This window comes from Varroa jacobsoni, unplaced genomic scaffold, assembly GCF_002532875.2.
Source record: "Varroa jacobsoni isolate VJ856 unplaced genomic scaffold, vjacob_1.0 contig00343, whole genome shotgun sequence".
Taxonomy (NCBI): Eukaryota; Metazoa; Arthropoda; class Arachnida; order Mesostigmata; family Varroidae; genus Varroa; species Varroa jacobsoni.
The window spans coordinates 80,007-106,484 of NW_019214452.1; positions in this window are offsets into that span (position 1 = coordinate 80,007).

The following is a 26,478-nucleotide window of genomic DNA, read 5'->3' on the forward strand; positions in this document are numbered from 1 at the left end:
TTATAAAATTAAGTTTTAGAACTTCCGTTTTAAATAGCTGATTCTCAAATGATGTGTGCACTTACCAAGTGACGGAATGATACACGTTTTTCTGCTTAAAATCTCTTAGTCTGAATAAGTAGGCGCCATTTATTTTAATCTTTTGTTATACTTTCAAGCTAATACAATATAGAAATACCTAAACCATATACTGGTGATTTTTCCTGTTGCTCGAGTGGAATGTGCGAACATGGCAGGAGAACTTCGCTTGCATCAAGCACTACAGCGTTTGATAATGACATTCTAGCTGACGCAGTCTCTGGCTTTCATGGGACGAGCCCTTCTTTCGGTGAAGGAATCCAACCGGTGCTAAGACAACTCACGGCTTTGCTCCTATCCCGATCCTACGGGATAGGAGCCAACCACCTTCTATGCCCCCTCCTCGGTAGGAATATTCGAGAAGCGTGGAATTCCTTATACTTTCATCGGTCGGCCGCTCGAATTCCCATCCGGCGGCAAGCGACGCTACCGCAGCGTACACCCGATTTTAATTGTATCTCAGATGTTTTGCAACTATCATAGTAATTGGTAGTCTAGTCAGATGCAATTTTGCATAGAGAAATCAGTATGTTACACACACCTCGAAAAACACATATGAGCTATTATAGACATATGTGTGATGTAGGTGTCATACGGTTCAAATATGAATACAACGTTAACGTATACCTACTGCTAAGACAACAGCTCAAGACTTCCCGCGTACCAAGATTCTTAACTGTGGTTTGAATACGAAGTGTAAGCCTCTGGAGATTTTACCGTGATCTAAACTTCTTTAGTTATATAGCACAGAGGGACATTTGTGTGCTATGGAGACCAGATGGGAGGATATGATCCGAAACTGCGATGGATTCAAAGATGATCCGTCCAGCGAGAGTCACCTCTGATAGAAAAAAAACTTCTATAGAATAATATATTATCTTCGACTTCTTCTATCTGTACATTGCTTATATATTTCCGCTATGTAGTTTTCTACGAAGAGTGTTCAATCGAAATGCTTACGAGGACGCCTCGTAATGTGAGGCTAAGTAATGGCTTGCGCGATCAAACCCTACCTAACCGCTTGAACCCGTAGTATAGGTTGTACCTAGAAGATGAAGCATCGTTTAAAAGGTAATTGATACTAAAAAACGAACGTTATTTTGCTTGAAGTCTTTCGATGTCAGTAACATTATTTTATGGCTGACTTCAACAATCGTGGTAGTCGCAATCGGATTGAGTGGAAGGCGTTCAGAAACTCCATTTAAACACAGAAGGTCAGAAGTTCGATCATTTGAAACCGATGATATTATTTTGATATATTATCACACATTAACGAGCTTTAGCGAGAGATCGTAAAATAGAATCTGTGCTCTCCATGGTAAGACCTTTGTCGCTCTAGCGTTTCCATAGTTAATTTATCACGCACAAATGATATCACATTAGTTTGTCTTTTAGATAACTCCCACGAGCGGTTTCACCGTGGTCTTATGATAAGATTCCAATAACGATTAGCCACACTGAATCGCGAACGCAGATCTTTCTCAAATTCAAAAAATTTACCCATATCAGCCTTGCGTATGATGCTAAAATGAGGGTTGAAGCTATAGATTCTGTAACACAAGCGTTCGTTGATGATTCATTAAGTCTTCTCTCTGATTAAAAACGTCCTGTGTGTAGATTGGTTTGTCAGATCTTCTACTTATTGGGCGGAATGACAAAATAGGCGGAACGGTCATACGCGTAACTCTGGTACGTTTTACCGTCCACGCTCTACGCATTATTTATTGGCCTGTCGTGCTCCTATCACACAGAATGAGGTTATCGATTTTAGGCTATTCAATCTATTCAAGCAATGATTCGCTTAACTAATGTGGATTCGTTGGGATTTCAGCAAACTCTACTATTGTGAATTGTTGTAAGTCTACACATATTATATATTTATCTTGAAATCACTGCGTGTATGATTCAGCTAACACTAGATAAATCTATAAAAGAAGATGATAACAATTAGCCATAAAAAGAAAAGAAGAGTGTGCGCAAGTCGAATTCGATTAGTAATAGTCCTTCCTGTTTTGTGACCAAGCCAAAAACATTAACTGTATCCTTCGACCGTCATCTTTTCAGATATATAGAAGAATCTCTAACAAAACGCTAACTTATTTACGCATACAAATCATACGTGTTCTCGGGTACTCCCCCCCCCCCCCCCAGAACGAAATAATATAATCAAGGACATATCTATACTTATTTTAAACTTAGGTAATATGTTGCCTTAGTTAAAAATTTAGCACATTCAGTGAATATTTTGTACTATTAATGCGAGTCTCGATATGACTCAGCAGCTCCGCCTTGCTCCATCTACGTCCTGTGACATTTTCCAGTGAGAAAATTTCTTGAAAAGCTTTTATTGATGTCTCATAGCTGTACTTGCCAAGCGTCAATATAAATACAGGCGGTACGGTGACGAGGTTGTTGTAACTAAACGTATAATTTGCTTCCTATTCACAGGCCTGTTAGGAGTCCATTTCTATGCAAGAAACACACGCTAATTATAAACTGATTTGAAAATACTGTGTGATTTTTCATTGTAGCTCAACTTTTTCGTATACGTTCAATATACACGTAAAAAACAATGATGCAATAGATAGCGGTGTTCGTACCTAAGTGAAGTTGCTTTGTGACGACGTTGTCTAACGTACAAGGTGACTCGTCCGAATTTTCGATATATTTGTCGACAGTATAATAAGATATTCAAACGCAACGTCCTATAGCTCAGCAAAAAGTTGTCCTTGTCGGAAGCTTGGCAAGTCTGTATCCTATTAGTACACGACATTCGACACTGAAACTTATTTACAGCTAATTCATCTCAGAACTATATGCGTACCTGACGGCAAAAAAAGCCTTCGGATATTGATTTTTCCCAGTTTGGAACGGTTAACACATCTTACTGTTTCATGCCATGCTTGCCGAACTTACATTTGATTATACTTGCTGAAAAACAAAAATTAATTTATTTTTAATGTGTACCCACAATTAGTTAGTAACGTTAACTAGTCGATGTGTTGAAGAAATTGCCATTTTTCTCGTGTGGAAACTATGCTGCTAGGCAATCGTATGAGTTGGTCTTCAAAACAGTCATTGACATACGTGCCTATATTTTAATGTTTTTTCTAGTTTTATCTGAGGCCGCTGTAACCTGATTGTCTTTCATATCAGTTCACTTCATGTGAGCAAAGATATTCTTTCCTGTAAAATATACTATGTCAGTAATGGTTGTTGGCGGTTCACGCCGACGATCTTCATTTCTTTGAATGTTTTCGAACTGGAAACCGTATCGATCTTTTCCGTGGTCAGCCTCTCTCCGTGATGGCTCTGCGTTATTGGGGCAACTTACATGCTTCGCAGAAAACAACAGCAAATACGAGACTTAGTCAAGTAGGTAACTTAAAACAATCTCGAAACTAGTTACTTCACTTAAGAGACCAGCTTCGTATTTAAATTTTGAGCAATACCGTATAGCACAGCGAATCACAACCGTCCAACATGGTGGGCGCTTCTTCCCCGCAAAACCGTTACAAATATTGTAGTACTCATCTCTTAATTGTTTGAGGGGTATTCGAGAGAACCAGCTTACTCGTGATCAAGTTAATGCTGGCAAAACAGCGTCTACCTTTGCGCCTCTCTTGGTCTTTCCTCATCGCCGATCCTCTGGTCCTTCCTCTTGCAAACATCTGCGTCGGCTCTGATGTGTTCCTCTGCGAGTTCTATTGCTAGCTCCGGTCAAGACGACTGTATTTGAAGCAATACCACATAAGGAATGAAAGGAGGGAAATGTGTGTCTCTTAGGCGGGTACAAGAACCCGCGACGGGTCTTAGAATGGCGGTCGCTTTTGCGATGACAGATTACCCCCTCCTCCGCGAAAAAGAGATAGGCTAATGCCATCTTAGTTTTGGATCCCTCTATAAACACATTCCAACCATCAGCTACTTGCCGAAAGGAACTTATTCACAAGCTGCTGGCCGACTCGCTTTCCCGTCTCCTTCTTTTCGTCTTCCTCTCTCGCTTTTTCCCTACTTCATTTATATCTTCTAAATCGTGTGCAATCGGCCGCAAATATGTTTGTGCCTGTGGTTTCGTAGGTCATGGCCAATACCAACGGAACGGTAAAATGCGAGGTAACCCCTGTTGAAAATAGAATAGAGGATGTTAAAGAAGAGCTCTATAGGAAATAAGGCGTGCTGGAAGCGTACATTGATAACTGTTCACAAGCAAGAGGATTCGTCGATCGGATGCGATTTGTATGCCGACCATCGAAACATTTAGTTTTTCTTCATAGACGTGAATCTCATATCTTTTTATTACAAGCAAACTTGGTTATATTTAGGTGTGCAGGTTATTTTTGGTATAATTGAATTCTTGACCAACCAGGCCTCTATGGTTCGGGTTTTACGTCCGGTATCGTCGTTAGGCATTCCGTCGGACGGCTAGCTTCCAGCATGAAACGAAATCTGTCCATGTCCGGGCTTGAACCTAGACTACAACGTACCGCTGGCTTACGCAATCTAGCAATTCTAGCTCTACGGCAGCAGGCGCCAGAATATAAATCCTATATGTGATTTATATTTACATTGTCAGCTCGCATATTCTGAGCATTTTCCTTAGAAGATGAAGACTTCTACAGAACATGCGCTTTTAGATCATTCAGCCGTGTTTTGCTTTATTCTTCTTTCTTTTTTTAGTATATTGAATTAAAAATATACGAGCAAAGCTTCAATTTCAAGTATAAAGTAATAATTTAGCTACCTAGACATGCGCGATTCATTGTCCAACATAATTTTCGCAGTAAGCTCTTCTAAATTTGGTCCTTTAAAAGCCCGCTTTACTGCTATGCTATCTTCATCGAATCTTCTCTGTAGACAATATGACCATGCGAGCGTATGTGAAGCAGATTTCTAAGAATTTTTATAAATTCGCTTATACTTCCGCATTGTTGCAGACACTGGATAATTGAAGCAAAAATATACTCGTTCAGATTACCCAAGCCATCGTTGTCGGAAGCACTCGTGCGAATCGCAGTCGAGGAACTGTAACAGACAACATCAATACAATTACCTGGCAATTATTTAAACAAGACCTGCAAGCTTAAGTGCAATTAATGATCGGCTTTGTGTGCTGAATCAGGGTTTGCCTTTGTCTGAAGCACGCGGGCCTTATTATTGATATTATTAGTACCGTGCGTGCCTTTGCAAAATGAAAAACAAGATAGAACTATCCCGTTTCTGAATTACATTGAGCCGTGATTAGTTACAAGCTAAAAAGAAAACACCGATAGACAGGATTTAGTATGACTTTTTTTACACGATACAATATAACGAATTGTGTTCGAATTCGGCAGTGTCGACCGATACAACTGATTTGAGCTTGAAAAGATCTTGTGGTCTAGCGCAAAGGAGAAACCTCGTGGTAAAACAGATGCCATTTCATTTATGAATTATGTTTAACCGCATCTTTAATCAGTCGAGGCCATAGCGATGAAAACGGATGCGTCTGTTCGTTGGGCAACCTGATCCGCGTAGAGTTCTGTGAGCAAACTGAAGATTCTGCTTCGAAGAAAGAAGAGCAAACTGATGTACTCGCATGATGAGGACTTTAGCTTCATCCCGTCCGCTGCAAGGATGTTCGGTTAAGGCCTTTTTCCGTTCTGATCAAACGAAACATTAGCCATAATGAATCGCGCTCCGCGACTCCAAATACTACCGGCTGAAAAGTTACTTGTTGTCCTCATGACGAATCTGCGATATTTCAGTTTTTGGACGCGCTAAATAACGGAGGTATCAGGGGTGTATTGAGGTTTGCGATGTTGGCCGTATGTCTGCAGTTTCAAACGCGATGCCATTATGTCTCGCAGCAAAAGGTAATCGATATAGGTTTTTAACAAAACGCTACTTAAATACGTTGTTAAGTAGACAACTACGCTCGTTTGAATTTCTATTGAACAGTATCAACGGCATAATACAAACAGGCACACTTTTCTAATAGCACCAAAAGGCAGTAAAGGCAGCCGTAGTTACTAATCTAACTTGACCCGTAGCTTTGACTGTCACTATCTCTTCCTGGACCTTTCACAACTCCTTCTAAGCTATCTGCGATTATTGTAGATCAATTTTTACAGCACATTATTGAAAGTGCGAGCATTCTTGTTCCGTTTGGGTACATGCAGTCGTGCATTGAAGCATGCATGGAGAAATGTTTAGAAGTGCCTCGTCTAGTGGAACTTTGTTCTTTGTTAATTCTATTATGTAGCATTATATGTGAATTGTTTGTTAGTTTCCTTGGAAACGATAAATATTTAGTAGTATACTCGAAAAATTTACGTAGTAGCGATTTTACGTCAAGAATGATTTCCACTGCGCCAAATCATCATTACGGCTTGCATACACGAGGACTATGAATGTGTTGGCACTCGAACGTAACTCGATAGATTTCTACCAGTACCACCTTTTTTTCTGTGCGCATTTCTAACAGACCCGTCCGTCATAAATATTTACAGCCGTCATGAATGTGCCGGAAATCATTAAATTGTATTACAACAATAATAATAACAATTTGCCATAGCCTGTTTTATGCTGGTTATAGAACGCGTTCAACTTTCGCGAGCGTTCCTCTCTAATGTCTTTCTTCGGTACGATGTCGTACGCACTACGACGAATTTCAATCAGTTCATACATCCAAATGCATTTTGTTTCAACACAGGTCGAAACAATTCTTATTACCACAGGTTTATATGACAAAAAAACAATCGAATTAATGCGACATTAGCACGTATTCTTAGTTCAATGGATTGCTATGCATACGTGTCAATATACGGAACGTTGAACGTTTCTAGTTGACGATCTCACCCGTCGCATATTAGGCATCTTACTGTTCGCATACGTCGCGAGCAAGTGGCTCACGTAAATTACCCTAAAAGCTGAAAATATAAGATGGTTGTCGTTCTAATGCACAGCCCCAAAGGGCTGGATAGACAATTCTGAGACAGGGTCGTAAAAGAGCAGGATGTCGTTATCGATGACATATTTTTTCCTCTCGTTGCTACGAGCAAAGCCTGTATAGGGTGTGGGTATGTATAGCTCGTTGATGAGTAGAAGGTATCCGGAAGATATGGATGGGCCTTCCGCTTCCAAACGAAGACCGATGACCTAAAAGCAACGGACTCAGTGTCCTGCTGCGTGGGTTATGACAGCAGGGGGTTCTACAGCACAACGAGAAGGGACAACGAAACAAAGTTGTACACGGATAGTTGATGGCCAGCTGCTTACGGGTGTTGATTGGTGGAACGCAGTAGGAACACGCAACTATTTTACATATGTATGTAGTTTCACCTGGCTAACCGCTGACGCTCACACGCCGTTTCCGCCCTCGGATGTATTATTAGTTGAACTGTTTGGAGATCGGCCAAACCCTTTTCTCCTTCCCTTTCCATACTTTCGCCAGACATGGACACCACAGACGAGATTGTAAGAGTCGGAAGTCAGATCATCGGAGACCAAATGCTCGTTTGATGCTCGGGACGCGATTGCTTAAACGACCTCACAGATAAGTGAACTGTTAAACATTGTTCCGATGAAACGTGTCAACAAGCGATATGGGAAAATCGTAACCATATGATAAATGTCTCGGGCTTAATGCCTGTTTCTGTCGTTGAGCATTACTTTTGGACGCTTACTCGCAGCACAAAGTAACATCCAAATTAAAGCTTAGATTACTGCGTCTCCCTATGTTAAACACGCTAGCACCAACGATCACGGAGACCGTAACGAAACGCATCAGATTTAGCCTGTCTTTAATTTTGATCAGGGATCGGGACATGATGCGAAGAATACAAGACGCTTGAATCTTCAAAAGCATGATTTTAAAGACTGGAAATGTCCAAAACAACCGGCAATAAGCAACATCATTACAGTTTTACACTGTTCCGTCGGCTTTTAGGTCACATCGTGATTCAGTTCTTTCTTCAGTGACACGTTTAATACACATATGTATAAGGTCAGCGATTCCGTCCACGATTTACTAGACCTTAAAAACGCTCGTGACAGAGATAAGAACTTACTATCCAGGACCTGGCGAAGACGTACCTTTCTATTTCAGGAAGCTTGTTTCTCTTGAACACACTTTTCTCAAGAGCAGGGAGAACGTAGGTATGCAAATTTAGCCATTTGGGTGGCGGCGCTGGTTCTGCTGCTGGTACTCGTATGCTTTGAAGGCTGCTGCGTACGTCCAGAAAAGGACTCGGGACGTTGAAGGACGGTGGAATATCTGCAAAGTAATCAGGAGTCGATCGATTTGCTACCAAAAGGCAATACTCGCTAAGGCCGAGGCAGCGCCATTTTAATAGCCACAACGATTTTTCCAACGCGCTAAAGGAGAGGGTAGGAATAATGGCGTTGAAGCATGTGCTGTTTCTGAGCGTAACGAGAAAAACTCCGATGAGAAAGGGTATATTTATAGAAAAAGTGAGGACAGATTGCCCCTAGGTACTGGATACAATTTTACAATAGATGCATGTTATACGTTTGTTCCAATATGGTGTGGTTGAGTGCGAGAGGCCATACGTCTATTTTTTGTCGATTTCGGATTGCATATATTTTCAAAATTCTATTCATGGCCACGAAACTGTGATAAAATATCTCGGGAAAATCCGCAATATAAACGACCCAAGGGCTGGCTAATAGAAATAACGGACATAAGCAAGAATGCGGCTTCCAGGATAAAAGAGCCTTCCTTAGTTCTCTCTCTCCCCCCCCCTCTCTCTCTCTCTCGTATACATATATTATTTTTAACTAGTCTGAATGCTTTTGACAGTTTGAGTGTATGGCTTGGGATAGTCGCAATATAAGTATTTGAAAAATCGGTAAAAAAGCAACAACGTTGATATGTTGTGGTCCATTAGAGTACTTCTAGCACAAAGACAGCTATTGAACTACTGCTATTCCATTTGGAACAGTTGGCTGTTTCAATTCCGAGAGCACTTAAGTCTTCTTGGCCTCGAAGCTGCGCTTTAATATTACTCGAATTCTTGTATACGTAAACGGTTATAGTAAGAAGACGATTTGATCTATAATAATATGAAAAAGATGGCATGTATAATTGAGCGGGTCACCGAACATTTCATTGATCTAAAGATATCTATTCGACGCGAAGTATGAATTATAGAAACGATGCTAAGAGTATTTTTAACGGGAAACGGCGCAGCCCGACCAGCGAACGTGTGTTCTAGATAACGCAAATTACCAACACAAAAATGAATGACAAACACGTAATTTTAATTCGGATCTGTTCCCGACTTGGATTTACATCTCACTGCACTAAATAAAGCAGTGTCGCTACACGAGTAACTTACCGATTAACTTATATGTGCATGTGGTTAAGACAAACAAATACGTTAGTTCGATCTCTACTACCGTGTGACCTTAACAACATTTTCTATCGCTGAATCAAAACTTTATTCTGTTTTGTTTAGCAGTATCTGATCAGGACTAATATCGCCAGCGTTGTCCTGGTGATAATAATCCTAAGCAGAACACCAATCCCGATCTTCCTACAGCGAACAGAAACTTTCCCTACAAACCTAACTTCCAAATGCAACTGCAATGGTTCGAACAAACCCTTGTTTCATATGTCTATAGATAGCTTTAACGTTCAAGCGTTTGTAAGCAATGACACGCAGCTTATTCGTTGAATCATTAAACACTAACACCTCCACTCTTTGTTGGTTCGCAGTCACCAATAGAGCCCATGGTTGAACCGGAGGTGGGTCGGAAAGTCCGCTTTACCTTTGCCACCAAGGGGCACAAGTAGGCACCGTACGTCGAGTACCGACAGAGCCAGAAAAGAGCCTACCCGCTGGTGATGTTTTATCCACTTCCTTTTGCTCGAGTCTAACAGGCCTCCTGGGCCCGTACCTAGCTTGCTATTTCCGCTGCCCCCGCCGCAATTTGCACTGAGCAGACGCTGCTCTGGGGCTAGCATCTGGTTCCCTGTTTTTTTGCTAAGTGGAGTAAACCAAGCCATTGTGCATTGTGAGTGGATTCACTCTCTCATGAAGAGTGCAAAGCCAACATTTTCGCTTGTGTTTTCGGCTGTGGTAGAAGAATCGGGCACAGAATGAGCGGGTTGCGGAATGCGAGGCGACATATTTTTACCCCTGTCCCGCTAAGTGATTAAATGTTAACACACTTTGTAGGGATGATTTATAACGACTACTGTTATTTCAGATATTATTAATGCAAAGAAAAATATCTATGCCTTTATGAATCTAACAGGGTGGGAAGGCATCTGTCAATAAATATTTGCGCTGCGAATCACAGAGCTTACAAATGTCGATAGCAAGAAAAATCACGTTACCCATGATGCCAGTCTAATTTCTTTAGTTATTCTCGTTCTAGTCGTTATCTACGTGTAGATAAGAACCTAGCATTTGGAAGCTGAGGTTGCTTATAGCGTTGGCAATAAGATTACGCAATAGGTCTTTGCCCGGGGTAGCCTCAACGCAGAGCAATCCGATACCTCAATGTGCAAATAATGCGGAAAAGTTGTTTATAAAACCAAGAAACTCTATAGCAGACTATAGGAAGTTTGTTATTTTAAAGGCGAACATTCGGGTAATCACACTTTTTGCGTTTTTTTTTCCGTAAATACGTGTTTAGATAATAAGGTAAGAAAAAGAGTGTTTCTAGTACAACATTTTTTTGTCTTCCTTTCGGACATTCCATTGACCTTTTTAACAATGCAGTATATATATTGTATATTGATGTAGCGGAAACATGTATTGTACTGCTTTATTTTCTAATAAGAATACTTTTGTTTGTATTCAAATCAAAGTAAGCATCAGTTTATTAATTCGACGTACATATATAACAACGAAACGGCGTGATCTGAATGACTAATACGCGTCTCTCATCATAACAAATAAACATGCTTCCATGCTGGTTCGAATCTCAACGTTTGCAAAAATCATTTCCAGATATTAATAATCAAGAAAATAAGAAATTAAAAAAAATAAGATATTATTAAGGTTAATGGCTGCTTGTATGGTTGTCATGCCGTTTCATAGATCTGCTGAACAAATCCCATGTGATTCCAGCCGGACGCACGACAACGGAAGCAAACCCTCGATGCTATACCTAAATATAGATAATTTTAAGGACTTGTCTCAGAATATGAACAATTATGGTACTGCTGAAAAACTTAAATTGGTATATTTTTAAAAGCCAATGCTTTAATTGTCGTTTTTTTGAAAATTTTAAAGGAAACATTTGAAACCATCGAAGAAATTAAAAAAAAGCGCGAGTCTATTCGAGAATTTATATGTACAATTGAATTCAAGAACAGCCTTGAGGACTGGAAAAAACGACTGGCATGTGCATTGAATCCGGCAGGAGTTATTTATAAAGAGAGAAGTGGGGGGTTTGAGTGATTGAGCTAAATTCTGGATACTTTTTTGACGCCGTACGTTATGTACGCGAACTATATAAACACTTGCTGTATATATTTCATAGAGTTGTTAATGTTAGAATGTTAGGGTCTGAGATTTAAATAATCTTCTCTCATGCCAGTTGTACAGCTGAGTAGAAAATCGCCATATGGTTCGTATGCAAATTTTATCATATTAGAAATCTAATTACTGCATCATGAACTTTTGCACGTTTGCAAGGGGAACCCTTTGCCTTACTGCTCAGGGGAACGACACAACAGCGGCTCTAAGCGAGTTTTTACGTTTGGATTCTCAACACTTAAGCTAGTATTTAATAGAACGAAGTTCCACCAATCGAGGGGAACGGCGTCTGAGGACTGCTGTAAGCTTCATTTATATTTCCTATACATTTTCCCATGTGCCACACTAGACCGATCCTTAAAAACTACGAATTACTTTAGTCCACGGTTGTATACCATGCTAAATGACATATTTAGCTTGGAACGAGTCAGAAACATACTTTATGTAATTATGATTGTTTACGTAGACCAAGGAATCCCTTTGCGTAAAACTCGACATATACATAAGTAGCAATGCGGCTGCTGGTAACGGACGGGTACATTAAAAACGCAATTAACACAACGTATTTCGAACTAACGAACAACAACTCCGTCTTTACATGGACGTAGAAATTGTGGACGTTTTCCTTAACCAAGCCTGAACACAGCGAACAATAGGACAAATACTGTAATTCTGAGCTAAGGTTATTATTGCTGCACGTGCGAAACGAATTATCTGTGTGCCTATTCCTGAAACGCTCGTTGGCCATCTATAACGTACCGAGATATTTACGTATCTGATAGTTTGTATAAACACATTGTGTCTGAAGTGATTAGTTCAGGAACTAAATAAAGCGACGCGACACTTATTATGACAATCTTAATATTTGTATGTAACGTATCTTTAATAGCCCGTAAATTATGTTTGCTTATGTAGACAATTAAACTTTGCCGAGTGGGAACAGATTGATAAGACGCTCTTGCGTTAGGTGTTTTACAAACATTCGTGTTAGAACATGGCAGGGTCGGAGACATTGTTGACGTCACCGCTATCCTGATCTGCAACAATTAAATGTGTTTGGTGCTCGTATTAGGTAATAATTAAAAAGAGTACAGAATGAAAAGCTACACGACGCTAGGCAAATTCCACATAAATCCACGCCAGAGTTATGCTAGGGCGAACAGAATAAGCGACAAGCCGAAACATGGCTTCTTTATAATATTACGTGCCTACAAAAAGTTTTTGATACAAATCTGTTGAAGCGTTCCCCGGACTTTTTCATCATTGTAAGTTTTCTCATGATCCTTAACTGTCGTGTACGAGAAGGCTGGATATGTAACTGTGCAACCTTGACAACGGATCTAGCTAACTATGCCTATCACTAAACAACTTTTAACGATTTGTAGATTAGCCGCACAATACTGATTTGCTACAGGTTTTAGGTCCAAGGCAATCGAAATGCAGATCGGAGGGGTTAAAACGATACGGCTCCAAATAGAGATGCGGGAATAAACTGAAGCGGCCTAAAGTATAACCGTTTCAGTAGCCTAAATAAAAACAACGATAGTTTTTCTGTGATAGTCAAAGCAGAATCTGAGAATGCTTCTCTCAACCTCATGAGGACGATATGGTACACAAAGGGAAAGGTGAGCAGGTCTAAAGTCCCAATTTTTACAGCGAATCGCAGATGCTTTAGGCCATTTTAAGCACTGCCATGTTAATCAGTATTGATAATGTTTATTTAAGGTGATCTATGTAAAGAACAAGCTAACGTGAAAATGCAGTATCGTACGATCAGTAATTTTAAAAATCTCCGAACACTTTGGATTTCGATCGATAATTGTATTATCATTGACAGTGTGTAGGACCTATCGTTTTGTTATTTTAATTCAATTTAGTCTGTTATTTTCGATTTTTGTACACTTTCAGTAACTTCTTGATTGATAAAATAGACTTACCCATATCTATATCTAATTACCGCTGGAAGTTTTTCACGGTGTCTTAATGCATGATCCTATTATTTCAAGCACTACTGATTTTTCTGCAGGAAGCGCTTGAAAGGAGCCAGTGCGTATCTCTGTCATCGAAGATTTCTGCAAATGTAACAACTTACATCTTGCCATTTGAAAAATACTAAGTTTGTCACTCTTGTCTTCTGTGGTGAAGACTTTGCAGGCAGGACATAATAGATAGTTGCTGGATGACGCGAGATCATGAGAATATAATGGATGCACTAAAGATTACTGCTGCATCTGTATATGACACCTCCGGTTACGTTAGCACTGTATGTATGAGCCTTATTCTGCTAAAGGTCAAAACAGCCTAAAAAAGCCATTGTCGTTTTTTAATTGCTCGGAGTAGACTTGTGTGTGTATACGAGAGGCTTAGGAATATCGGAGGATGCCTTGCAACGTGCTCTCCGCTTGCTTTTTGCTTTGGGTGTTCCAGGGTGGGCTTTGTTTTTGTTACCCATTGAGTTGCCTTTTTAATTGACTTACTAAACCTTTTCCTGCGGCTATGCCTTTGAAAATCAAAATAGGTTTTTTATAGGCCAATGTTTTTTAATCCGACTTTTTATTTTGAGCAGAACTTCCCTTTCATAGTATGCACCTTATATACAGAATACTCGAACTCTAACGGCAACGTTTCGAACAAGGAGGATCGTCAAGATCGAGATTCCCTTTCTGAAATTCCTAAAGCAAGGTTTTTATCAACAAAAATCGCACGACCTAAAAAACTATCTATTTTGCCATTTATATTTCTATAATATGATAATATATCTATATAGTCACTTATTTCTCTGGTCGTACCATTTATAAATCGCGAATGAGGTCGCAATTACGACTTTATTCGCGATTAAAAAGATTGACTGGCAATAAATAACGGTATTTTGGATAGCCGACATCCCAAAACGTCTTCCAGAAGCAGAGAAAATTTTAAATGGTAAAAAAGTGAACTTCCTCATAATAATGTAGGTAGTTAGCGACAAAAATGAATATAACTTGGAAAAGTACCTTTATACCAAGTTTCTAATGAACAGCTACAATATTTTTCCTGCTTTACGTACGTATTTGTTTTTTGCGGACACTACGTTTGCGTAACCTGCCCGATGTACTTCTTCTCATGCTTAAGCTAATATTCAATATTAATTACCCGTTCACACAGGTAATATTTTTCACACGTCTGATTTTTCAAATGATACTATTTATCGCTATAGCATTTCTTGCGAGCTGGCCGGTCTACAGGGCTATTCTCGCGTATAAGAGCCCTACGGTTCCTCGATTTAATACTTCGCGCTGCACTGCTTGTTATTTAGTCTTAAGGGAGTAGTCTGAGACTCAGGCCTCATTTAAAGTTACGAAGCCAGCAGGAATTTTGTGGGATTTGAAAGCATTTCCAGACAGGGGTCCTGCAAGATGATTAATTTCCTAGCATGTTTTTGTTTAACGCGTAAACGCTACAAGGAATTTCTCATGACGTCGAGCATTTTTGTTAAATCTGTGATAAAGTGTTTTCAATGTCAATTGCTAGACGCAGTCCTAGCACACTCTGGATAAAAGATTTATACGTAGAGAGTGCAGAGGCACATGAAAACGTCAACTACTTTCAAAATCCCTAACGCCATAACCTGTGTATGAGTGACTGAATAATTAACTAGCACTACGCATAGGTAGCAAAAGATTAATAACGTTATCTTACTTAAAGTACCTTATGACTTAAGGCAAATCTAGTACTGTTGAAGAGGACATATATTTTGAACAATTTGAGAAGTGAAGTTCTAGATACTAAAAGCTAAGTTTAATAACTTAGCTACTGCACAGGGTCTTACAGAACGAAAGAGAATGAAGCGGAAGACAGAAATAATTATAGTGCGGATATTAATAGCTAACTTGGTAAGTTCATCGTCTCCCATGAATTTTCGGTCTGGGACCGTGTCACAGGAAAAATAAATTTCGCTTACAGCTAAGCTTCTCCTTTCAAAATAGAGGATTGAAGCCCGCCTCAGCAAAAAGCCTTGGGCGAAGTTCAAATTTCTAGTTAAGTATACGCTTGTTTAAACAGGAAACTAATCTCGTTTATATAGGCATATACATTTATACAGCTCTGCCTTCATATATACATAGTGCAAATGCGTGAAGCAGGTATTCTAGCAGACTGCAGTGTTTCCTACAATACGAAGCCTTCGCAGCATTCCAGCCTACGAATGGTTTTGAGTTAAACTTCGAACACAAGAATTTTAAGCGTGTTACATTGAGTATATTTGGAATGAAGAAGTTCTCGCTAAAATAGAATCGAGCTTCTCGTGATGTCAAGTTGACATTGTATCTAAGTTAAGATAGTAAATTTATTATAAACATGAAAATCTGGTGGGAGTTGCGTTTAGTATATTAGATCGTAGCCTTGAGGTTAGCAGATACCAGTACTGTGTGAATGTACTATGATGGATTGGGAAATCATAGTCGATAAATAATGAAGCGCCCTGGCACTCAACAAAGTTACGAAATGATAGTAAACAAGAGTTCCCGCTGTTTCTACGCCGTTTCTCAGAGTGGATAGAAGTTACGGCGTCTTTTGTGTAGTGAAAGACCGTTACGTACTTTTTTATGACTAATGTTCCTACAAAAAGTATGAGTTGTGCTTCGATAGGGGACAGTTTTTCGACGGGAAACGAAATACATGCCTCAAGTATACACCTACGGCTCGAGAAGCGACCACAATCGAATGCTGATGACAATAGTCGCTTTTGTAATTCTATTAGTGAATAGAATAAAGACGATAGACAAATCAGCCATACGTCTTTTGCCTCTCTGAATTATTTGCCGTTCTCCTTCTCGCCGTGTGTAAAGGTTTTAACGTCTGTAATAGCAGCCAGAGAGGCTTTACCATAAAGAAAAAATATTCCACTCCCAAGTATCACGTGCTGCTCTTTCTGATTCAGTCTCTCCTTGCTGCTTTTTCCTCAAGAATTTTTTTATCTTCTTCAAATGGAACAACCATATAACGGACGGCCTTCACCGCAGGCTTCACGGATTTTCTTTTCCGCGTTGTAACTTACTTGCTCGTCCCTTCTCAGGACTGGCGTCACTTGTATGCAGCATAGCGCGATTCGCTGCGGAGATATCTTATTCCCTTCCGGACGCCTTCTTGCGGTTCCTCTTCTGCGGTGGACCCACATTTGACGCAGCCAGCGCCTGTGGGACGTACGTGGCATAGCAGGCTGCAAGAAGTGAAAAGGCCTGGCTGACTGGTGGCGCCTGTTTTGAATCGCCTCGGTCTTTGCTCAGCTGCCCCCTGAGGCCACTCTTCTAACGCTTTCATGCTTCCACCCATTGCAAAATAAAAATACGTCTATGCCCACTGCCGGCCCCCACAAGTCCCTGAGCGTTGAGCAACTCCCTCATATGCAAAAGGCCCGCCAACGGTACAATCGAAATGTGTCCACTCAGTTCAGTGTTATTCAACCATCACCACCACCAACGCGGACATCAGCTGGAACCCTATCGCGATGGGAGTGAAGCTGGTCAGGTCAAACGCGTAACAATAACTACTCAGCGACGACTATTACAGCGCCGTATATATGGATACTGGCGTGAAACAGCGACAGGACATCAAGATTTAGATACAGTTAGGATGACCACGCGATCAACAAGACATCTCGTTGTTGGCATATATTATATATGTACATCAAAATGTTTGAGACTTCTCAACAAGGCGCCTTTAAAAGGTCAAAGTAGCTAAAAGGTTAATCATTTTGTATCAAGCCGTATTATGGTAGCTGTAGCCCTCTAAACTCTTCACAAGCACCTCGAGTTCCATAAAAATCTGAACTTTGCGAAAATTAATGTGCGCTTATGTCATAGTTCTATGTAATTTTTTTCCAAAAATATAGAATGCAAGTTACGCGGGAATTAAAAACTTGCCCTTACGGAAACTGATGGTAGTATGCATGTAGCAACCGTTAGTTTTTACGAAATAGATATTTTTATCCTTGTTCCCCTTCAAACTGCCGTTCTTTCAATTTTACACATACCCATCTTAAAGTCAATTTTCAGAGGAACCCGACGATGGGCCCTTATTAATTGTCTATGTCCTTGCACACTTTTTTACTCCGCCATAATCGGTCCGAATCGGAAGAGGCCATTTCGCAATATGGTACTGAATTGAGATAGAAAGAAATATAACAGAGAAAATATAAGTATTCTCTTGCACCTGAATATGCATTATTTTGTAGTGGGCCATGGGCCGGTATCACCAGGTCTAATTCAGTTGACAATAGAAGCCAATAGCGCCATTTTTAGGGTACCCCAATCTGGGCACATATTCTAATGGGAGCCGCAGGTAAGCTTACACGTCGATGAGCGGACGGCATAACGAAAAAAACATACGGATAAAAGGTGTTGGAAATCTGACGAACGGCGAAGAAAACGCAAGGATCAGTATACATGTTGAAACGTTGGGGATAGCGGGAAGACTGTGGTAAAGTTTTTATGTAAGATGAAAGAGCAAAAGGTTTATTTCTATAGGTCACAAGAAAACAATGAAGCAGCATTGCTCGGACATTGGGAAAGTAATGACCGGTTACCTAGTATCCGGAGATACGGCCACACCGTTATCAACGCTATAAATTTCAACGTAATTTATCTAATAATTGAGAACTTATCGACTGCATTTCAATTCTATTTGAACTTCGTAGGCCATAGTTCAATTCGAAATATACCCCGACAAGTAATCATTATCTCACCAGTTCCCCGTTAATCACGAGGCAGTCTCTTTTTTTACAGAATACTACTTGTACATTTAGAACAGAAAATCTCAGCTTAGCACATTGATAGAATAAAAATGAATTCCACCATCATCCAAACTATACGTGTTATCTCTGGAGAGTCTGCGACGTCAGCCCTGTTCTGATGATGAACTTTCGGTTGCCTAACAAGTCAGCAAACAAAAGCAACATCGTGGCATATCTAAAGAACATTCGAAAGCGTAAACTGTCATATTCACTTGTTGACAGTGTTTAGAAGTACAAGTATGCCCTTTTCTAGGTGCTAGGTCCTATATGGCGATCGCTTGCCGTGCGTAACTGCTTTTCAGGCATGTCAGAAAAAAGCGTCAAACTTTTTCGGTAGCGTCAACAATACTGCATTGTTTAGTGCGAATTCTCAATCATGCTTGTCGATTGGTATTAAGTCCGAATCTGAGGGCAATTTATTCCGCAGCTCGGTCAGTGTTACCTTCTAGACGGTTACCTCAAGTCGAAGGTTGAAGTTTCGACCTCCAGCAACTACTTATCGCGACCACAGAGACATACATTGGATCTCGTGAAGATCATTATATTTGTACATATGCTGGCTATTGGCTACTAGATAATCATGTTGCTAATATTTAAGATACTATTTGATATACTTTTCGTGACAAAAATATCGATTCTAGGAATTCCCATGGGTAACTTGAATGTATTTTAATCTGATATATTGACAACCCCTGAATTGTCATCGAACTGAAATTAGCCCAATGTCACTTTTTATGCGACAAACACTATTTCAGTCTTAACGAAATAAGAGCTGCTTTGGAGAAATGGAGTGTTTTCGTCTTTTTTTTATAGTTAGCAAGCGTTTTCCTTACAGCTACTGGTATAGTCGGCTGCTAACTGACGTCAATTTACGTAGCAAGCATACACGTAGCTCTCAGAAGCGTGTTCTTATTTTAAAACTCGTCTTACGTGGTTTACGGCGGCATTTTCCACGGCTCTCAACTATATTTGCCTCGTACACAGTCACAGGTACTCACCATTTAATGAGCAGGCACTCACACACAGCCAAATTCGTGGGGCCTGTAAGAAATTGTCTGTTGGCTCAAAGTGCCTAAATTTGCATACTTTCGTTCTTGCTTGTCCTAATCCATCTGTTTCCTGGACGGCCGAATGGCTCTGGAAAATGACGCCTTGTGCCATTTTCATAGTTTCCATGTCATGGCGCCAGCTCTACCGTCGTGACACACAACCTTGTCCACAGGCTGCCCCAACAGCCACGGTTTTCCGGGGCGCACAGGGACTAACTAAGGCTGGTTTGCCAGCCAGCCCAGAGGATAGTAGTGTGCAATGTTGGGAATTTGCACGTCATTTGGGTTAAGCAGCGAGTTAGGGATGGCCTGATGTATGAAATGGCATAAGGTGCATGAAAAAACGTTAAAAAAAACTGCTTGTGTCTAGGAAAAACCAGGATGAGGAGAAGATAGGTGGGTATGGAGACTTATAGGGAAACCGAACATTTTAGGGACGAACCACGTGAGTTCGACCTAGACGCCACGAGCTTCCTTGCCATCACCGGACAGCCGCTGCATAGAAGGTATACCGTTTGGAAACCTTAAATTTCTCCATAAGTCTTCATTAGGGAAGCCGCCGTGGCGTATATTCAATGGGCTATAGTTTAAGAAGTGAAGCTACGGGTTCCCTATTTAGACGTTCCCTCTTTACATTCTCATGCGAATTTTGGTGCAGTAAATCTCGTTCGACTGAACCACCCAACATCCATGTGCTATATATAGATTCGTCTCCTGCTGTTGTTTATTCATTCGATATAGGCATAACAAGACAAATAACCGTAACTACTTATGCAAAAAACGATTTTCAAAATTGCGTAAGTATAGATACACAACTATTAGGCAGCCTAAAGCAAGTAAAGAGCTCTATATAGAAAGGAATAGGCCCGGCAACGATGGACAACGAGATTTCTTTATCCTGTTGCAAGACTACTCCTCCCTTGGCAGTTAATTTTACTTAATTCGTGACCTTGTACACTTGCAAATCAACATGATTTTTAGAATATCTAAGATGATAGTACTGTGTTTTTTTTTTTTTTTTTTTATATTTCAAAAATTGTTCAAATATTTCAAAAACGTTTATCCCTGTTAAATTAGATTGAGTCAACTAATTAAAGCAGGATTAGAAACCAAAATATATATGTACGATACTCTGAACATATTGCAATACTTCCTCAGCATCGTAGGTCCAACTTAATCCTATGCACCTAATTCTAAAACTATCTCCTGGGATTAAAAATAGTATAAAATCAATTATCTACATTTTCCTTACAATCATGCACAAACAAGTATTTCATAAATCCAGTAACAACAGTGTGAATCCATATGCATACTGTGCTACAGCACAGTATGCATATGGATTTGCCCATATGATTATGCCTATAATACGTTGCCATTGTACATGATGTCGTTTTCGTGTCCAGCAGGTGCCCATCGTTTCATATAAGCATTGGTCTATTCAAAGCTACATGGCCGTTTAAAGTATATCGGAAAGAGAAACTAGATCGCCGTAAGGCAAAATGTCGAGTTTTTCGTTTCGTAATTATTACGTTCTTTAATCGACAATCGTCTAAATGTTTACGATGCCATATACTAAGAATTGTGAATCAGGAAGAGTAAAATTAAAGCCACAATATAGGCAAAAAGAAGCAACTTTATTCATTACGGCTAATGTATTATATACATATAAAATATAATAAAAAAAAGAACTGAACACTTAATGTAAGTGTTCAGTTTCAGCGTTTTACAACGTTTACGGAATAACTGAGTAAACTCGAATTGTCTGTTTCGATGCCTGCAAACGTGATCTTTTAGAAAAATGAAAAGTAGAGAATTCTGTGCTCAGGCAGACCGTCGAAAGAAAATGTTTTGTACTTAAAGAGACTCGAATCAATTGTTAGCTGAAAGTTACTATGTGACTGAGCATTTCCGGGTAAGTTGTAAGGTTGAACGGTCATACAAGTTCGCAAGCGAAGATGAGGTCACCCTGTTGACAAACGAACAGAAAGACTTAGACTTAATAACATTTAAGCTGCCGTTGAATTCGATGATACCCTAAGCAACAGCGGGCTCAGCAGCAGCAGCGAAAGAAACCACATCAGTTTATGAGAACCGTTGCCGCTGCGACATATTTTAAAGAGCTTGCATCCAAAGTCCAAAAACATAATTACTTACATTCACATATTTGCCTACAAACATGCCACAGCTAATGAGATGCTACTTTCTTTTGAAACCGCTGCCTTTTCCACCAACTAATTCAAAATTTCGCGGCAAGCAGCAGTGTTTGCACCACACATTGCATTCTTTTTCTTTCCTTTTTTTCTCTTTCGCTTCTCTGCCTGTCTGTTGCTCTGTCGGTCTCTTTAGATATGTGATGCTGCATTAGCCGTTGACGCCGCTCAAGTAATACAGTCCAGCGCTACAGCTCCTCCCTCGTGTATATTGCTGCTATACATGCGTATGTATGCCTGCCTTGCTGGCGCTCGTACAGTTCCCAACGCTGTCTTCTGCTCATATCGTACTGCCGTTTCAAAACGAACCGTTCGCTTACCTACCCTTAAAATGCCTCCGCCGGTTGGCCCTCTATTAACCTGTCTCCTCGCCCGCAGAATGCTTCTGCCAATTTTCTTCTTGTGTGATCTGTCCTCTGAAGCATTTAGCTCGGTGTAAGCTCGGACGACTTACCCACCAGCTAGTTATAACGGCAGTAAGCCATCCTTGCTGCTGGCTGACTCGTTCGTGCCAGGGTCACGTGGCACAGTGTAAACTAGAGGACAGCCTATCGGGGGACCCTCCAGACCACAGCGGTGCCGTCGCCGCCACTGCCAATCAAATAAACGAGCAGACGAAATAGGAAGAGGAGCACACCTTTACTGCCGTCACTACTACTACTCCCGAGCCGCCGTGAACAGCAGCTTCTGAAAAGTTGCCCTAAGCATTACTATTTCCATCCCCCTCCCGTCTCTCTCTCTCTCTCTCCTGCCGATTCACCCTCTGCCTTACGCAATCGCGACCGTCAGTCCTACTACAACTGCTTTTTGTACAGTCATTACGACTGTTACTACTATCATTACTATAGGGCTATGCGAGCGCTGTATTAACCACATCTACCATAACGCCATTATACTGCATTACGACACCACTGAGTGTAATGGCCGTGTTTGGCGCTTTCCATATGAGCGTTTACATCAGCGTACCTTTGTCGTTGATGTGAGTCCGCGTCTCTACCTGTGTGTTTACATGTACCAAATGTACCCTGTCAACTTGTGCGCGCATTTTTCCGAGGGCGCCTAGCCGGGTTTCCACCTCCAATCCAGAGATGCCCACCATGTGTTTTGGGTGGTGCGCTATTGAGTCCATCTCGTTCAGACGGCTGTGGGTGTTGCTTTTATATTCCTGCTACGCCTCTAACGCTGTTGACGATCGGAAAGGGTTTCACCAATACCACTGCCGCCTCAGCCGTCGTCAGTTCTGCCGCAGCTATTCCCGCCGCGAAACCCTTTTTATATGGGAACCAGGTAGATCTGAATTGTGAATGGGGAATTGCGGTGCGGGAAAAATGAAGCTGAGGTAAAACGGCTTGAAAAAAACAGAAAACGCTTATCTGTCGTAGCTCTTCTAACTTATACGGTTGGGGAGCGACAGCAATGGCCGTGAGAGTCGAGCCGTATGGAGCTCTACTAAGACGCAGATCTTTTGGTCCGGGACGTCTACACTGGGCTGGCTGGGTCCGTTGAAGAAAAGCTTTTGCATGAAGGGAAGTAAGAGTCGTCAGATATAGCAGAAAAGAGAGAAAAACTCAAGGGAAAAACAGCTAGCGGCTAGAGCTCGTGCCTACAGAGGTGCAATGGTACGCGTCGGCAGCTGTAGCGGAAGACAGTAGTACTGAAAGGAAGAAAAGCCAGAGGGAAGAAACTTCACGTCCAACGAAAAGAGGCTTGCTAGGATCTGATCAAAACGCGTGCAAGCTCACCCTCTGCCAGACTGGAAACAGCCGTTCACCCCCGAAGGTATCGAAGAAACAGAATGAAATACCTTTTCCTTTATGCTTCTTTATGTCTATTCCTCGAAACTGGCGACTGTTACAAGAGCTGTCCTGTACTAAGTGATTGTGTGAATACGCGTTATGGTGAATACGAATAGTGCTCAGTCGGTACTTGCGATTCTTCCTGCCGTAGACGCGAACATACTTCAGCAAACGTACAATGTACCTGCCGAAGCATCCTCTTGGCTTGTTGCTTGCATAGGTGTACTTATAGGGAATATCTTTCTTATAGGAAATCATAGGAATGCCTGCAGCAACTTATGGCTTACTCTATGATATTAGCTAAATTGAATACTTAGCCTGACGGTGAAAATTTGTTCAATTTTTATATGTCGAAAAACGTAATTAAGTTTGACAGCGAGAGATGGATAAGATAGCTTATGCAAGTTGAACCATCCCTAACACAACTGGATTAACAATGCGTATAGGACGCCATGGTAATAGGTACATGTTTGGCGCTACTGAAAATTTAAACTCGGCAGCATTTATAAAGCTTCCCAATTGCTCGTCATATTATTTTATAGTATTGTTCTCTCACCGGATACCGTTGACACAATGCCAGCATCTTTGCCGAATAGCAGTAAGCGTGTTAGCCTGTCCCTACTTGAGCAGAAGTGATTTTTTTTCAGTTGAACCGCTATCGGCTATCGACCACCTTTCCTCAAGTGCCCTGTTCAATGCCTTCAGCCTCTTCTGTAATCAAAGAGTCCCGTAGGTGGCGCGGCTGAACGAGCGCTTCCTGTTGATAATTTCCCCGTTTCTCTGTCACCGATGTCTCCACTCATAACTCTGTTAACGTGCATTCAAAAATTTAACGTACTACCGTAAACGCTAACTATCTAATATGGTCGGCTTTTCATGCCGAACAAGCTTATGGGAAGTAGCCGAACGTAACGCAGTAAGGATTGAAGTTCAAAAGAAAGTTCGGAAAGAAAAAGTGAACACATACAACAGAACAGTCAGAACGAGATGTAATCAACCAACTAGAAATGGAAGTGCGCCTCCATCTGCTTTCGTCCGTAGCTCACCGCCCCCTCTTATCACTCCTTTCCGACAAGGCTTCCGACAACTACGTAGCAAATGGTACCTGCTGGTGCAACCAACGAAGTGCATTGCAGGCCGCAAGTAAGGCCTGTGCTGGAATGTTCAGAACGAAGCTCTGCGCAGAAGACGATCGTATGCTCCGCTTTGGCCTTGACGTCTCTGATGGCCACACGTGCAAATAGATAGCACATGAGATATTTGGCCGGTAGACACCAAATCAGAATAGGTGCGGCGGTGGAAGAAACTTTGAATTGAAAGTCGCGGTTTGTGTAAATAATCAGAAGTTATTTTTTACCTTCGCATCTCGACTTGTGGCCACATGTTGCGCGAAGTAGATTATGTGATGGTGCTTTAATGTAACGCATTATATGCCACTCAATATTGGTAAACAATTGTTTGAGAATATTTTGTAATGGGTTAAGCACCATGAGACAGATATGTAATGTTTCCTTGACGATAATATATGTTCGCGCTTGCCGCTAAAATGAGCAACGATCAGCCTTATTGAGCTAGCCGGGCTATTGTAAGAGTCGGGATGGCTAAGCCTAAGACGGTCTAGTGCAACGGAACGGTCAAACAACCCCATTACAATTCTCTCGGGAACAATAGGAAGGCAAAAAAAAGCACAAATAATCCGATAATATCGGAGAAATTATTTCTTCATATGGAACCCGCATACAACTGCACGCACATGCTCTTGGAACTATAGAAGTTCATAAAGATATGTTGACTTAGCGTTGGCTGACTGCATCTTAAAAAAAAAACAAACCCTGCTAACAGCGACAATTGACTTGACTTCTGAGCCTTGTCGCTAGTTCCACTGGGGTCTATGCCGTGTTCCAGTTGGTCATGAAGAATTTTTTTACGCGCAATCGTTCCTGACTAACCTTAATCCTGTTGCCTTCAGCTCTTCGTAGAAATATAACTTGCAAAAACAGTTAATTAAAATCTATTCGCAAATAACAAACAAAAAAATTCTATCTGAAAGTTTGACGCCATCCTGTTATAACTGTTGGTATGGCGAATGAGTCCACTCAACAGTTTCCTTACGATATCTGTTCCGTTTGTTTTCTGCATTAGTACCTATGATAGAAATTTAAAGGTGCAACACGTCTTACTAGGCATCAAGACCCGTAACGGGGAGACGATGAACATTCCCTATAGCGAGAAACTTCTACCTAGTTTCTTTCCGTCAGACGTCTACAAAACCGCTACAAAGCCACTTCTCTGCTACCTCATCGGATGATTCGGTTCCTGTCCGATTTCCCCGGGGGATTCAGTTGTTTTTCAGCAGGCGCTATTATAGTAAAAAAGGTTGATAACTTAAATCGACTTAAAGGATCGTGGTCGCCGTTTATTGCTTGCTTTAGGCGATCAGGAAATCTTTATCTTTGCAATTTCTACAATTTATTAAGTTGTGATTTTGACTATTGTTGCACGTAAATGTCATCTAGATTGAAATCGTTGTCTGAAAACGCTTTCGCAGTTTGCAGTCTTTCAAGAGCCTTTTGGGCTCATAGCAAAAGTTGATAAATAACTTAAAGCTTTAATGTGCAATCGGACATCTGAAATTTCTATATTAGATAAACTATTCAGGTCGTTCGTTATAATTAGCTTACTTAGCCAAAAGCTAGATAAGTCGCAAAGCTCAGCTGCGATAAGACATTATTTTTGTAGCTAAGACTAGGACGTTCCCACACTTAGTTACATGCTACATTGGTAAAATGTACTATGTATATGCACATGTACAATCGCACATTCGATACGGGTGGCGTAGTTTGGCTGTGTCATCAGCGTCAAAATGTCCCTTTGATATTTACAGAAAAGAATCAAGCAACCTGAGAAAAAGTTTTAGAACGGAACGTTTTTAAAAAAAAAAAAAAAAAAAAAATGATTTTTGCATAAATCTGTCATCCTCGTCGTCACTACTGGCATGAGTGCTGATTATCTATCATTGAATTTGAGAATACTGCAAAAGATTCGCATAGGTAATGACTAGAATCGAAACGGCGGCAGAAA